Source organism: Salvelinus namaycush, chromosome 3 (assembly GCF_016432855.1).
Source record: "Salvelinus namaycush isolate Seneca chromosome 3, SaNama_1.0, whole genome shotgun sequence".
Classification (NCBI taxonomy): Eukaryota; Metazoa; Chordata; class Actinopteri; order Salmoniformes; family Salmonidae; genus Salvelinus; species Salvelinus namaycush.
The window spans coordinates 68,622,975-68,639,905 of record NC_052309.1 but is presented as its reverse complement, the minus strand read 5'-3'; the positions used below and the strand labels follow the sequence as shown (position 1 = coordinate 68,639,905).

General features: G+C 42.0%; 1 pseudogene; it reads right to left on the bottom strand.

Annotated features, from left to right (window-relative positions):
• Positions 1-940: 940 nt before the first annotated feature.
• LOC120036019 lies at positions 941-5,623 on the bottom strand (annotated as a pseudogene).
• Between the last annotated feature and the right edge of the window lie 11,308 nt (positions 5,624-16,931).

Here is a 16,931-nt window from a genome sequence, read left to right as displayed (position 1 = left end):
CTTGATATGACATATTGGTTGAGAAAAGTGCATTCTAACAGTACATTACTGTACTTGATGCTGTATAACTACATAATGTTCTTGGAACCAGTTATGAGAGGATGAATGGGTAAGGCTACCACAATATTTTGGTCAGGTACACATGTTGGGAGGAGACAAGGCATCTAGGTTGGGGAGGGGGGTATTCTGTGTAGATGGGTAAGAGTTATTCTTTTTTATCCATTTTGAATTCAGATTGTAACAACAAAACATGGAATAAGTCAAGGGGTATGAATACTTTCTGAAGGCACTCTAAATAGGGCACAATTTCCATATTGATACAGGATGTCTAAAAAGTGTCCGGTCAGTTTAAACCAGTTGGGTTGTGGAGACAACATACACTGTGACCTTCCTTGCCTATGCAACTTCACAGCTTTTTAAAATATGCGGCTGGGCCATGTCTCATCTTTTGTCTACGTTCTTTTACGTGGAGGAGTATCCCACCAAACTAAGAGTATAACCTTCAGTTACCCCCAGAGCACCTTCTCAACTGAAAAATAACCCAACTGCCAAGGCAAGCCAGTATCCACATTCACAACAGCAGAAAGCCTTTGCTGAAAATGTTCCTAAATCTTGATTGGCTGTGGTTTAACAGTGAGGAAGCAGGAGGGAGGAGTTGACCCTGCCTTCAGGTCTTTTGTGTTGTGTTCCTTCCTGGCTCTTACACAACTAATCCTCAAGTCATGTGCCTTCCTGGAACTGTCCTGGTGGAACAGAACATTGGTAGACAGTAGATCAGGTCTACTACAGGACAACGTTCTGTTACTGGAGCTGAGTTGTTCTTTTGGCTGTTGAAACAATGCTTTCTACACATCTGTGATCCTACCAACTTTAACCTAGCTCCGTCTTGACAATGAACAGAAGACACAGTTGACAACACATACAAAATAAATGCATGAGGTACAAAGAGTATCAAAATGAGCTTTATTTAATTTTCCATTCAGACTTTTTTTTATTGTATTAGTGCCAGGAAGAAAAAGCTGACCTCTCAGATGTTTTTGAACACCGCAAAGGAGTCACTTGGTCACTTCATCTTCTGTAACTTAAATAAAAAGAAGGTCCCTTTCAAACATGAACATTTGACAACAAACATCCACTTCCATCCCAAATAAAAATAGCATGTACATTCAAGTAAATAAATTAAAGTTTCTGTAATACAAATAAATAGGTGCTTTTGTGTACATAAGAACAACATCCAAAATAGAAGACCCAGTCTCCTGCACAAGACATGGTGAAATGGAGTTGTGAGGGGTTTCAGGTGGGGATGGTGGTAGGGAGTGGGTCTTATTTCAGTCCGTGTCAGTGAGTGGGTTCTTCTCATGCTGCTCGCCTTCCCGCTGGCGCCTCCTGGAAGGGGGCGTGGTGGCCCCTGTATAGTTTGGTTGCCCGCGACTCAAAGGCGTTCACCATCTGCTTCACCACCTCGTCAAAGAACAGGGTGGCCAGCTGGGAGTGCAGCAGAGACCTGAACTCGAAGGATACCTGAAGAGTGAAGGGGAGAAAAATAAGTACTCAAATTCCATAACCATGCTGCTGACACAAGTGTCCCTATCCATCTGAGGAATATTGTTTCCTTCGAGGACAGTTCTCAGATCGAAACGAGGGACCACCATCTGTATTCCTGATTTAATGGATGGCAAACAGACGGAACGAACTCATTCCATTTCGCACTATTCATTATTCCTGCCAAGTCATCCTAAGGCCTTAATGAGCCTGTCCAAAAGACAGTCTGTCCTCCATCTCCAAAATCCCTCACCCCATTTCCACTACAGGTAACCTGGCCCAATATTTGGGTCACGAAGTTCCTGACAGGGAGATATCGCTATGACCTCTGGCCAGCTATGTGAAGAGGCTAGGAACACTAACAACTGTACTGGATATAGATACAAAACCTACATTGGCTTTACTCAACCTCTTCCTTCCAATAAAAAGTATCTATAGAGGTTGAAGAGAAATGCAAGGCCTGGTGTAAAACTAGCCCCCTGGCAGGCAACTTGATCTCAAGCCCTAAAGTTCATTAGTAATCACTTATGTTTGTGTGAGTAGACATATGTAACATTCATAAATGTTAACTACACTAAGACGGTGTACTTCAGTGGGCTATTATCTAACCTTTGACTTTGGTGTCAGGCTGACACCAAATGAAAGTGAACTGTTCTGGTGGACAAAATGGTGGTACTCACGTGGAAGTCGATGTTGCAGGAGTCTGGTTGGTCCTCGGCTGCAGGGGCAAACCTCCATATCGTCTCCAGGTGGCTGAAGAGGGATCCGTCTGTACACACGGCCTGGGAGACAACATGCACACTCCTCATTACACACTGCTCTTGTCCAGGACATGGCCCCAGATAAAGCCTCTCTAATCCTTGCTCTATGGACATAGGAGCACAATGTTAGCAGCTAGGTGATCAAATAATACAACTTAGTATTTATCCCCTAGGAGTATCTAATCAATGTATTAGATGATTTAACCAATTCATCCGGTCCCATAGTACATTTGAATCCCACAAGTTACAGTATTGAAATTCCAGATGATATGCCTTCAAAGTATTCACACCCCTTGACTGTTTCCACATTTTGTTGTGTTACAGCCTGAATTTAAAATGGATTACATTGGGATTGTGTCACTGGCCAACACACAATACCCCATAATGTCAAAGTAGAATTACGTTTTGTTTTTTAAATGTGTACAAATTTATAAAAACGTAAAGTTGAAATGTCTTGACCCTTTTGTTATGGCAAGCCTAAATAAGTTCAGGAGTAAAGATTTTGCTAAACAAGTCACTCTGTGCCATAGTGTTTAAGGGCACCTATTGGTAGATGGGTAAAAAAAAAATCTGACATTGAATATCCCATTGAGCATGGTGAAGTTGTTCATTACATTTTGGATGGCGTATCAATACACCCAGTCACTACAAAGATACAGGCGTCCTTCCTAACTCAGTTGCCAGAGAGGAAGAAAACCGCTCAGGGATTTCACCATGAGTCTAATGGTGACATTAAAACAGAGAGTTTAATGGCTGTGATAGGAGAAAACAGAGGATGGATCAACAACAGTGTAGTTACTCCACAATATTAACCTAATTGACAGAGTAAAAATAAGGAAGCCTGTACAAAATAAAATATTCCAAAACTTGCATCCTGTTTGCAATAAGTCACTAAAGTAAAACTGCAAACTGGCAAAGAAATTAACTTTATGTCCTGAATACAAAGTGTTATGTTTGGGGGCAAATCCAACACACGTCACTGTGTACCACTACATATTTTCAAGCATGGTGGTGGCTGCATTATGTTATGAGTATGCTTGTCATTGGCAAGGACTAGTGAGTTTTTTTTAGGATAAAAATAAACAATTGAGCTAAGCACAGGCAAAATCCTACAGGAAAACCTGGTTGAGTCTACTTCCCGAAAGACAAAGAAATTCCCTGTTCAGCATGACAGTAGCATAAAACGCAAGGCCAAAGAAGACGGTGAATAATCCTGAGTGGCCGAGTTACAGTTTTGACTTGAAAATCTAAGGCGAAACTTGGAAATGGCTGTCTAGCAATGATCAACAACCAACTTGACATAGCTTTAAGAATTTAAAAAATAATAATGTGCAAATATTGTACAATCCAGGTGTGCAAAGCTCTTAGACTTACCCAGAAAGACTCACTGCTGTAATCACTGCCAAAGACAATTCTAACATATATTGACTTAAATAAATTATATATTTCTGTATTTCATTTTTAATAAATTTGCAAAAATATATGTTTTCACTTTGTTATTATGGGGTATTCTGTGTTGATGGGTAAGAATTATTTTTATCCATTTTGAATTCAGTGTGTCACAACAAAATGTGGAATAAGTCAAGAAGTATGAATACTTTCTAAAGGCACTCTAAATAGGGCACAATTTCCATATTGATACAGGATGTCTACCCTCTCCTTGCTATAAACAATGTTATCGGGGCTTACCCTGACTTGGTGGTTTGGGACAACCGTGACCTCCGAGGTGTAACGCTCCACGATGGGAGGGAACCCAATCTCCAGCTGGGCCCGGACATCCCCGTTACTTCCCTTCACAACTCGGGACTTCTTACACCAAGGGACAAAGTGCTGGTACTGGTCCACACTGGCCACCACACTGTACATCTGCTCTGGAGTGTACCTGGATGGGGAAGGAGAGGGGGATCCATCAATAAGATGCTCATAGGACTACTCAAGTACACTTGAAACAAAAATAAGTCAGGAGTAAACATTGGCCTGTGATATAGGAAAGATACAATATGCTCCGGTCTATTTCAATCCAACCACATGTTAACTGAAGGGTTTCGAAGTTGAGAATTGGAAAGTGGGGCTTTAGAATCACCTCTGGTCAGCAGAGGCTAACAAGACAGAGGGGCAGAGAAGAGTTGTGTGTGTGATGATGTCTCACCCTAGTGTGCGGCTCTCAGAGTACTCCATCCTGCGGGCAGTGATGGAGGCAGCCAGATTAATGAAGCTGCGGGAGGGTGTGGTCCGGAGGGGGGAGGACAGGGGAAGGGTGGCACACCGTGCTGACAGGACCCCACAGCTGCCCAGGTGTCTGGGAGGAGGAGAAGAGAGAGAAAATGTGTTCATCTTTGGTAAAGTACACTGGTCTTATGCTCACATAGGTTTAACCACCTGCTGTGGAGACTTTTTTGTTTGATAGTCAATGTTTCCAAACTCCAGAAGAAAATAACAGTTTTAAAGTATCATAACAAAGACGACCTACATTATTTTGTCCCAGTTTGGTGAAAATAGCTTGGTTGTGGGTTTAAATCCCAGACTTAATGAGATCAGATCAAGCCCTTGCAAAAGCTCTAGAACTTCCACTGTGTAGTAGGCCGATCTAAAATGGTTACTAAACTCAAAGACGAATTTGATGGATAAAGTAAGACACCTGAGGGTTATGAACAGAGCACGTTGACAGACCTTTTGAGAAACAGACTTTTTCTAATTGTGTAGTCTAATGTACGCCAATATAGAACAAACCGTTATCAATCGCGACATGTGCATCTTGTCACTTCGCAATAGAAACTTTCTCCAGTTGGAAAAATTTCATTTTTTCTTTAGAATTCTTAACATGTTCAATTGTACTGCACTAGATTTCAAATTAGCTCAGGATTTACCAACTTTAATTGTAACCGGAAATCCAGCTTAATTTTCTCAACATCCTAGGCCTACATTTTATACAAACGTCTCAGATTTAAAACATTTTTTATGTACTTTTTTTTTTACTGCCGTTTTATTCAACCATTGTGAAAAATAAATAAGCCACCGGCTACAGTTGGTGAATGATCAAAATAGCCTACACGCCGCCGGTTGTCGCAAACTTGCTGGAGGATCGCTTACCGGCATTTTTGCTCTTACCTGATATTTGCTCTGTTGAGATTTCCTCGTACAACTTTTGAAGAGTGTACTTCAGACATCTCAACCAGTGCCCGGAAAAGAAGAGGGGTGATTTTGTTGGCCATGCTCGAGGTTTGTGGTAATGCAAATTCTCAAAGTTTGAAGAGAAGCGTTAACTCCCTGCGTAGCCTGGCTTTGTCAGAGGTCTGCTATAAAATCATGTGGCACTCTGGTTGCATCAGATGGACCAATAATGTGTGACGTGGAGGGGGGGTCTATGTCAGACAACCAATCGGTACGAAAGATATGAGTGTTATAGGCATTGAGTATTCATGTTTGATCAATCAGTCATCAAGCTGTAAATTCCCATACAGACCATTCATTATTTTGGGTAGTTTCCGTTTTTTATGTTCGACATAGAGAACTATCTCTCTCTCGCACACACACACGCACGCACTCTCATTCAGTTGCCTACTGCAGGTATGAAAACTATATCATGCTGTGTATTACCTCATTGACTTGACATTCAGGGCGGGCGGCATCTTGCCGGGGGCTGCACGGAGCGCCGGAATGGTGACATTTGCGTGATCGGTTTTCTATCGCTCACTTGCACTTCGCGGTCAATGATATCATGTCACCGTGTGGGACTGTGGGTCAATTAACCTTGTCGGAGTGGGCGCCCTGATTCTAGTTTGTGAGCTGGGCAGGCTGCTGCCTGGGAAGGTCTCCCACTCAGAAGTACGAGATGGGGAGGGGGGCGGGGGTAGGTTGACCTCAGGCCTCCCCACTGGAAGCCGAAGGTATGGGAAGCGGGGGAATCTATCAAATAGCTCACCTCTATCTTTGTACAGTACTAATGCAATTAGTAAAATCAGTCACACTACGAAATGCTACCAATTAAACCACAATTCATTCATAATACTGTGAATATTTAATTTCACAGACATATTGTTGCATTTTTTTCTGGTTTGTGCGAAATCGTTAAGAATAATATAAAACCAGTCTGCACACCAGCAAGGTGAATTGGTTTAGTCTTGACTCTTGGTTGACAGTGTTGGGGGATGGGTAATGTATTAATGCTCGAGAGCCAAATCAACACAAAAAGTTTATATTTGTCTTTGTTACTTCTTTTTGATATTTATGAGTCTTATTTTTGTATATCTTTTTATATTTATATAGTTTTAAATGGTATCATTAATATTATATTACTAACTTCTGTGATTATTATTTTTTGGCCATGCTGGTCATTTATGAACATTTGAACATCTTGGCCATGTTCTGTTATAATCTCCACCTGGCACAGCCAGAAGAGGACTGGCCACCCCTCAGAGCCTGGTTCCTCTCTAGGTTTCTTCCTAGGTTTTGGCCTTTCTAGGGAGTTTTTCCTAGCCGCCGTGCTTCTACACCTGCATTGCTTGCTGTTTGGGATTTTAGGCTGGGTTTCTGTACAGCACTTCGAGCTATATAGGCTATATAGGCTATACGAAGGGCTATATAAAATAAATTTGATTTGATTTGATTTATTTGTGTTGTTCTGGGGGGGGGGGGGGGGGGCGCCCAGGGAGCCATACAAGCTAGAACTGTCACTGGGCTGGACATAAGTAAAAGTGGCTGGACCAACATTTTCAAGTAAAAATACAGCACAAATTCCCCCCCAACATATTTCAGTGAAAATTTGTGCAATCACATTGCATAATTTAACACACAACACAGGATAAATGTGACCAGAAAACACCACAAATTTCCCTTGACAAACGAGCCCATTATTATTGCAAAGTAGTCAGCGCAAATGCTCAACTGCACAACTACACAACCGCTTACAACATAATGAAATATACAACATGTCTATCACCTACATATTCAGAGAGAGGAAGAGAGAGAGAGAGAGATCTACAGCACAGGCACAACAGGTGGATTCAGGACCATGGTCAGCGCATTGGCCAGACACCAGCTCGGCACTGGATTGGAATATGCGCTAACAATTTATTGCACAAATAAGCAAGGAAAAATAGAAAGCTCTGAAGGTGTTTTCATTAAGCCCAAAAGAGCACAATTTTTACCAAACGAAAACAGCCACACACAATACAATACAAAGCCTTTAGGGTTATACCTTGAACTGTATGGCAGGTATGAAATGACTAGCTCACTTGAATCAGCAAACATAAACTTGGCCTACCAAGGCAGGCATGAAAACATGAAATCATCATACATGGCTGTCGTAGCAATTTCCTGTATTACTAATTGAGGAGAGTTACAAACCACACACCAGTCAGAGTTATACTTAAACTTCATCTTTAATTATATGAGCTTCACCATAGCCCTTTGACTCTCAGATCAATTCAGTGTCTATAATGAATTCTGAGAGTCCCTACAGTCGAATACAAAGATCTTTTATAGCCAAGATACACCCCTCTCAACTTACATGACGAACCACAGATCTTAGGAAAACTTCACAAAGGGCCTTTTACTTGAGAAAGGAGTATCCATAGCCAGATAGCATTAGCTATAAATTATCGTTCAGTTTGGTCTCTAGACGAGGTTCTAATCTCGTACCAAAACATTACCTCATCCAAGGCATAACTCAATTGTCAACTCTATAATCTCCCATCTCAAGTAAACCCCCTCTTCTCCCCACTCCTGGACAAGCTCACTGAGGGGAGTGACTTGTGCACAGAGATTGTGGAGCCAAGAGATAATTGGTACCCCCTTAATCACGCCATCCCTTCACATGGTTTAACAGATACATTCACATATGAAGACAATGTTCCATTCTGACCTCTCCTTTTCTGATATTCTGCATATTACCAGAGACATGTAAAAGACAAGCCTGACATCTCCCCTCTCTGGGCTCCAAGTGTCTGAGGCCTAGCTGAGAAGGGAAAAGTGCAACTGTCAACAGTATAGTCCAAAGGGAGACATTCTAATGACAAGTATCTCACATAAGCATATTATGTAAATAATGCATCTTCTATGTTACCCAACTAATTCTGATTCATTCTCCTCATGGCCTAATATCGGGTATGAATTGTCACAACCTGATCTGTTTCACCTGTCCTTGTGCTTGTCTCCACTCCCTTCCAGGTGTCGGCCATCTTTCTCATTATCCCCTGTGTTTTCTGTCTGTCTGTGCAAGTTCGTCTTGTTTGTCAAGTCAACCAGTGTTTCTCTCAGCTCCTCCTTTTCCCAAGTCTCTCTTTTTTCTCGCCCTCCTGGTTTTGACCCTTGCCTGTCCTGCCTCTGAGCCCGCCTGCCTGACCACTCTGCCTGCCCCTGACACCGAGGCCGCCTGCCTGACCACTCTGCCTGCCCCTGACCCTGAGCCTGCCTGCCATCCTGTACCTTTGCCTCCTCTGGATTACTGACCCCTGCCTGCTCTTGACCTGTCTTTTTCCTGCCCCTGTTGGATTATTAAGTTGTTGTTTATTCGACGTTGTCTACATCTGGGTCTTACCTTCAAACCTGATAGTAGGAACTGGCCATGACTGACCCAGCAGACCCGGACCAGCTGCGCAACACCATCTCCTCCCAAGGAGCCACCATCGGGCTGGCACAAAGAATTGCTTCGTGGCCTTGTGGAGGGGGTCCAAACGTTGGCTGAACGTCATGACCGGGCGTTGGACATTTTGCTGGCCCAATTCTGAGGGTTGTCTGGGAGGCAGCCTACCACGGTGGTAACCCCACAGCCCCTTTGTAACTCGACTGAGCAGCGCCGTCTCATCAGTCACTCCAGCTTCTCGGGAGCCCCGCTTACCTCCCCTGGAACACTTCAATGGAGAGTCGAGCACCTGTCGGGCGTTTCTAGCTCAGAGTGCCCTCATCTTCGAGCTTCAGCCCTCCTCCTTCCCCCCAGATCACTCCAAGATAGCCTACCTCATCATCCTGATGTCAGGGAGGGCTCTCATCTGGGCTACTACTGTATGGGAACAACAGCCGGCCATATGCGTTGGCCTGGAGGGGTTCGTGGGAGAGGTGAAGAAGGTTTTTGATGCCCCGTTCTCTGGGAGAGAAGCTGCACGTAAGCTATTCCAGCTTCGGCAGGACTCCCGCAGTGTGGCCGACTATGCGGTGGATTTCTGCACGTTGGCAGCGGAGAGTGCTTGGAACCAGGAAGCGCTGATCGATATGTTCCTACACGGCATCTCGGAGGAGTTACCTACGGATCTCGATTCCCTCATCGCTTTGACCATCCAAATTGATGGGCGATTACGGGAATGGCGGAGGGAGGGGAAATTCGATTAAGCTCGCTATTCCAGGGATTCCACCTTGCCTCCGAGTCATCCCGGAAGTCCCCGACGATCCCGTTGCCGAGAGAACCCGAGGCTTCCCGCCCTCCCCCGAGAGTTGCTGAAGACGGCTGAGTCACCGCTTCCTGAGTCTATGCAACTAGGCAGAGCTGGGCTGTTGCCAGCGGAACGGCAACACATGATCAACACAAAGAGTTGTCTGTATTGCGGGACTTTGGGTCATTTTGTGGCCTCTTGTCCTTTAAAAGACCAGGCTCACTGGTAGGAGCGAGTACTCTGGTGAGCCATATGGGGAACTTTTCTGCTTCCCTTGCTCGCACCCCTTTTCATGCCATTCTGCTGTGGGGAAAGCAGTCTATGGGGCCGATGAGAACTTTTTGGACGCTACCCTGGCTTCCGAGCTGAACATCCCCACTCAGCCCCTCTCCATTCACATGGATGTTAGAGAGCTGGACGGGTGCCCCTCATAATACCACTCCCATAAACCTACGGGTGTCAGGGAATCACAGCGAGACTATTACATTTCTGCTCATCAAGTCTCCTCAGATTCCCATGGATATGGGATTCTACTGGCTCCAGTGACCACAACTGGTCTACAGGTGCCATCATGGGCTGGAGTCCGTTCTGCCACGCCCATTGTCTGAAGTCAGCGCAGCCCGCCCCGGGACGGCTTCCTGTGGGCTCGGAAGGTGCCCTGGACCTCTCCACCATCCCAGCGGAATACCAGGACCTCCGGGAGGTGTTCAGCAAGGCCCTGGGCCACGTCGCTTCCGCCGCACCGACCCTATGAATGTGGGATTGACCTTCTCCCTAGCACCACACCGCCCCGGGGATTTCTGTACTCTCTGTCGGGACCAGAGACTCCCTCTTCCTCTCCCGCTGGCGCAGGGTTCTTCTTCATGGAGAAACAAGACCCTGTGCCCGTGTATTGACTACCGGGGACTCAATGACGTTACGGTTAATAACCGTTACCCACTATCACTCATTTCCTCGGCCTTCGAGCTGCTCCAGGGGGCCACTGTGTTTTCCAAGCTGGATATACGGAACACCTACCACCTGGTGCGGACACGAGATGGGGACGAGTGGAAGACTGCCTTCAACATGGCCAGCTGCCACTACGAGTATCTGGTCATGCCTTTTGGCCTCACCAACGCCCCTGCTGTGTTCCAGGCTCTGGTAAATGATGTTCGCCGTGACAAAATCCCAATCTGTGGCTTTTTGAAAAGTTTATGACTAGCTAACTTTAGAATTGCAGGAGGGGGGGGGGGGGTGGGGGGGTGGTACCATATGATTGCGAAACCACATTAGATCCCAGGAACCTCCTATGCATGGGTGGGCCAGTGTTCAATCTCTGAACCTCTGCCCAGACTGGCCCTTCCCTGGCTTTGCCTCAAATTCCAGTGCAGTGTCCTCAACACTGTCACAGTGATGCTCTTGTGGAGAGTCAAAGTCCAAATCCACCATCCATGATGTGGGTGGGTGTTTCATGACGGTGGGGATAACTGAGACAGGAAGACGACATGTCTGGTTATGATGCAAACCTGGACTTTGGGACACTGCCTGGTACACTATCTCCAACTGTGGGTTCAAACAAACTCAGGGCAACTTGCAAATGATAGCAGGTTGACATGGGTCACATGACATGACCTACTGTACTGCAGGCTAGAAAAAAACATCCATATTGGTATTACCAAATGCAACATTGCTTTAACCCACTATTTGATTAAAATAATTGTGGCTATGCTGTGTGTTGACCTCCCACATTAATTCATGTCCTATAGCTTAGGCTACTATAAGGCCAGCTATACAACTGTTAGGTAATTCATAATTAAATAGTTAGTGGTAACATAGCCATAAGAGGAAGAATTAGGTCACATACAGGATCATCAGGCCACTATTAGGCCAGCTTACCAAACAGCGATCAGAGATGGCATATACTGTACATATACATAACTCAGAGGCTGGCTCGCTCTGTGCTGTAATGGTAGGTTCTTAGACTAGCATTTTGGCTCTTGGGTGTTAGAGCCTCACACTGTACTTTACATAACCCACAGAGCGTAAAATAAGACCTAGTTTGCTCTGTTGAGAGTGGTGACATTTTGTGTCAGCTTTTTGTGCCGGTTTGGGATGGAACGAAACAGGAGCCTCAAGTGAGAGATATATTTGTCCTTAACTTTTTTCATAGGCTTTTAGAATTACAGTGTACCTCATTGTTTTCATTAGACTCAAATTCAAAGTACAAAACAACAACAATTTGACCATTGTTCGCAACGATATATGGCCTTCACAAAGGAGACAAAAACAAACCACCACTTACAGTGGCGTCTTTACGCTTTAGAGACATTATCATCAGTCCCCTGGCTGTATGTTTTACGTAGTTGTGACAATTATTTAACTTTATAGGCTTACCCCTCATTCAAATCAGGATCTGTATCAACAAGCCAACACGATGGATAGGATTACAGTATATGCCACCTGGTGGCCAAAATTCAAAACATCTGTCGACTCATGTTGGATCATGTGAGAAACACTCATATTTACAGTAAATCAGTGAGTAACACAGCTTATGACACATAAACAGGTTAAACAGGGATGTTGATGAGTAGCTTGTATGCGGTCTCTTGGAGGTTGAAATCTCCTCCTTCAAACTGAAATAATTGTCATCAGTTTTCGTGAGTCACAACATGGACCTTAACCAGAACCACAGAGACTGAAATGTACCTCGTTGGGAACAGAACATTATGTGTGTGTGTGTGTGTGTGTGTGTGTGTGTGTGTGTGTGTGTGTGTGTGTGTGTGTGTGTGTGTGTGTGTGTGTGTGTGTGTGTGTGTGTGTGTGCGCGCGCAGACGTTCATATGCTTTGTTTTGTTCAGCTGTTTGTCACTTTGTAGCAATGTTTGGAGAGGAAGGCCAGAGAACCTCTTCTGTTTTTCCTCTGGGTTAGAGGTATTTCAAACATGTCCATGAAACAGGTCACAGCGCTAGAAAATCACATGAGGGAGAAAGTCTGTACATAGTTCAATGTCAGAACATTGTGAACTGGCAGGGAAAACATACTGTGTTGGGGAAAAGTGAACTACACTTAGTTCAACTAGTTCAAACTACATTTTGCAGTAGCTTGGTGGTAGTTGAACTTAATTAAAATATTGGTAGTGTTATTGACTGCTTTTTACCATGTGGTGGTGTAGCAACTTTAACTACTGGAACTACACACTACTTCTTTTGCAAAAATAAAATGATATATGGGTGAAGTAGGCAAGAATTTCCTTTGTTTTTCGACACCAGACCTGTCTAATTCTCACTTGAAACATTGTTTTGTGTTTAATACACTAAATTAGACATTCTGTTGTGACCCTAGAGTGATCTGCTCTTGCAATTTGTCATCTATGACATTTAGATATGATAATTTATCACAAAGTAGTTTGCATGTAGTGAACTACTTTTTCAAAGTAACTTTTGTTAAGTAAAATACATTTTTGTTAAAGGTGGCTTAACTTCTTCCAGTGTGAAGTAATTGTTTGCTCAACACTACTAATGATTGACACAAACAATGAAATACAAGAACAGTTTCTCTCATACGGGCAGAACATGATAAATGCCTTGCTTGTCAAACCAATCATTGCCTTGGAATGAAATCTCTCCCTGACATCGCGCTCTTCCCCATGATAATCATCAATAGAAAAAATGTATGTTCAAAGGGAATATTGTGCAAGCGAAATGTTGGTATGTTTAGACGAGTGCCAGACAGGGCCTGATAATCTGATCTGAGTCCTTGAGTTAGCCTTATCTAAAGGCCTGGCAGCTGACTGGGGGTATAGTCTGTCACAGCCGGAGTAGGGCTGGTTGAACTGAACACACACACACAGACATGGGGGCACACACGGTGGGCACACACAGGCATACGGGCATACACACATTTGTGAGAGAGTGACCCAAGAAGTAAATTGTTGGGTGGAATAATACCCATGACAGTTTCATATCCCTGCCATGCCCTTGAGAATTTTATCACACCCATGAAACACCAGTCAGCAACAGAGGCTTGTGGGAGGGAACAGTACCAGCAATGTGCGCCATAATAAAATATATGAACCCAAACACAAATACAGTATAAGTGCAAAATATTATTATATATTTTTTTATTTATTTAAACATCTAATCATGGAGTCGGAGGTTAAAAAAAACTAAACAAATTAAGTTTCATTCCAAAACGCTATATACCATTTTCATAAATGTTGGTAAATTAGATTTTATTGTTTAGAGAAATTATAAAATAGATTGGTGTGATTTTTCACTATCTAATCATGCCATGGGGTTGCTCAATGACAGACATGAATTTGTTTAAAATCTATCTAATAATTTAATTTCAGAGAGCAGGGCAATCATTGTCCGGCAGGGAAATTTCATTTTTATAGTTGAAAAAAGGGAATTTTGTGTCAATATTTGATCTTAAAAATTACATTTAGTGGAATTCTATTGGGGAAAATATGTGTTTTTGTAATTTTCCAAACATTTTAAATTGTATTCATTTCCATGTCGGCTCTCTGGCCGGAAATGCCCTTGTCTGGCGCAAAGGATCACAATTTCAAACTCCACCAAAAAGTTTACAAATTCTAATAACTGGCAAAAATGTATATTAACTGAAAAGTATCACATGTAGTTTCTTGCAATAGCCATCTCTGACTTTAAGGAATATTTCTCTAAAAACTGTGATTTCTACAAAATGTGTCCAGAGTTTTGGTCAATTCCATCAGATTTGTCTAAAATCCTAAATGAATCAGAATTGAACAGATTCAGCTATACCATGATATTCCCTTCTTCATCTCCTGATTAACTGTAGTGTGACAAGACCACCCATGATCTGAAAGTTCTCTAGTTTTGATAGATTTAAACAAACAATATTGATATCACCATGGTCACAACCATAACCTGTCAACTCCATCTACATTATATATTAAGATAGAATATGAATTTTGGTTGAAATACGTAGGCTTTGGAGTCATAAAGTAACTGAGAAAAAAATTAATTGGTATTTTGTATAACACTTGAATGAAGAAGAAAAGAAGCCATAACTCCGTAAAACGTCCATTCTGTCATATTTTTGTCAAACATCAACTCTGTCAGAGTGCTGAAATGGTAGAATGGCTATATTTTGTTGTGCATTGTTAAATAAATGATTTACTGTATTTTTACAAATGTTTGAATTTAACTATTTTTAAAGACAAGAATATGTCTGTTTTGAGTTTCTGTTGTCAACTCTGTCAGTGGCTTGTCAACTCCATCACTGATTGCTAACCCCCTTAAGATGGATTTTTTTGTAAATATTCTGAAAAAACATGTTCATCATTGTCCTGCAATATATGTCAACTATTGAAGTACAGTACTTTCTGTGCTAGACATGCTTTATAAATCTTGTTTTATGTTCTGAATTTAGAAAAACGTGCCAAATGCTAACAAAATTAGCCCTGGTACATTATACAGTAGTATAAAACAAAACAAAAATACATTTGAAGATTTGTATTACATATTTGAATAATCTAAGGTTAGAATGAAACAACCAATGTCCTTAAACGCTTGTTGGACAATAAATATACAAATAAAATGCCTTTTATGGTGTCTGACTAAGTTGAGATAAATCCGGTTAGGTGCATTTTATGAAAAAGGTTTTAGTTAGGAGGTTGTTCCTTTACGTTGTGTGGTAGCTGATACTTTGGTTTATAAACATTTATATTTCAAATGTTGTTAATATTAAGAAAAATATTTGTAAAAGAAAGAGTTGGGATTGTCCCGTCTTTCAAGAATCCCTGAGAGACACATTCACCTCACTCTCAGATAAATTAGTAGTACTGCTAGGTTTTACACAGTCACATGTAAAAATAACTACATTTTTAATAAAGAACTGTATGAATGATACATTTGTGACATCAATATTTAAAAAATATATTTTAAAAAGCATTCAATACAGTAATATAAGATGTACATATTTTACATTTTAATAATTTAGCAGATGCTCTTATCCAGGGCGACTTACAGTAAAAGTGCATTCATCTTAAGATGGCTAGGTGAGACAACCACACATCACAGTCCAATATACAGGATACAATCATTTAATTCCACGCTAAACAATGGATATATCGAGATTTGCAAAAAAATACGCATTTTCATACACATACAATAAAATCTAAGAACAGCAATATCTTACACACACATGAAGGTACCCATTATCATTTCTGATTGGTGGATATAGAGTTTTGGAAATAAACTCTTCAAATGTATAAGAAAGTTGTGACATGATAGCAAAACCTCCACCTCGAAGTTGGTGGTTGAACACTGTGTGTAAAGAAGACGATTTTGGCTATCTATGTTGTTTGCTGAAATGATGTCCTTGTGTGTGGCTCCAATGCAAATCATGTGTATAGCCTATATACAGCCTATGTACAGTCCAAAGTTTGACACACCAACTCATTCAAGGGTTTTTCTTTATTTTTTTGTATTTTCTACATTGTAGAATAATAGTGAAGAGATCAAACTATGAAATAACACATATGGAATCATGTAGTAACAAAAAAAGTGTTAAACAAATCTAAATATATTTTATATTTGAGATTCTTCAAAGTAGCCACCCTTTGCCTTGATGACAGCTTTGCACACTCTTGGCATTCTCTCAACCAGCTTAATGAGGTAGTCACCTGGAATACACATCAATTGACAGGTGTGCCTTGTTAAAAGTTAATTTGTGGAATTTCTTTCCTTCTTATTGCGTTTGAGCCAATCAGTTGTGTTGTGACAAGGTAGGGGTGATATACAGAAGATAGTCCTATTTGGTAAAAGACCAAGTCCATATTATGGCAAGAACAGCTCAAATAAGCAAAGAGAAACGACAATCCATCATTACTTTAAGACATGAAGGTCAGTCAATCCGGAAAATTTCAAGAACTTTGAAAGTTTCTTCAAGTGCAATCGCAAAAACCATCAAGCGCTATTATGGACTGGCTCTCACGAAGACCGCCACAGGAAAGGAAGATCCAGAGTTACCTCTGCTGCAGAGGATAAATTCATTAGAGTTACCAGTCTCAGAAATTGCAGCCCAAATAAATGCTTCACAGAGTTCAAGTAACAGACACATCTCAACATCAACTGTTCAGAGGTGAATCAAGCCTTCATGGTCAAATTGCTGCAAAGAAACCACTGCTAAAGGACATCAATAAGAACAAGAGACTTGCTTGTGCCAAGAACCACGAGCAATGGACATTAGACTGGTGGAAATCTGTCTTTTGGTCTGATGAGTCCAAATTTGTGA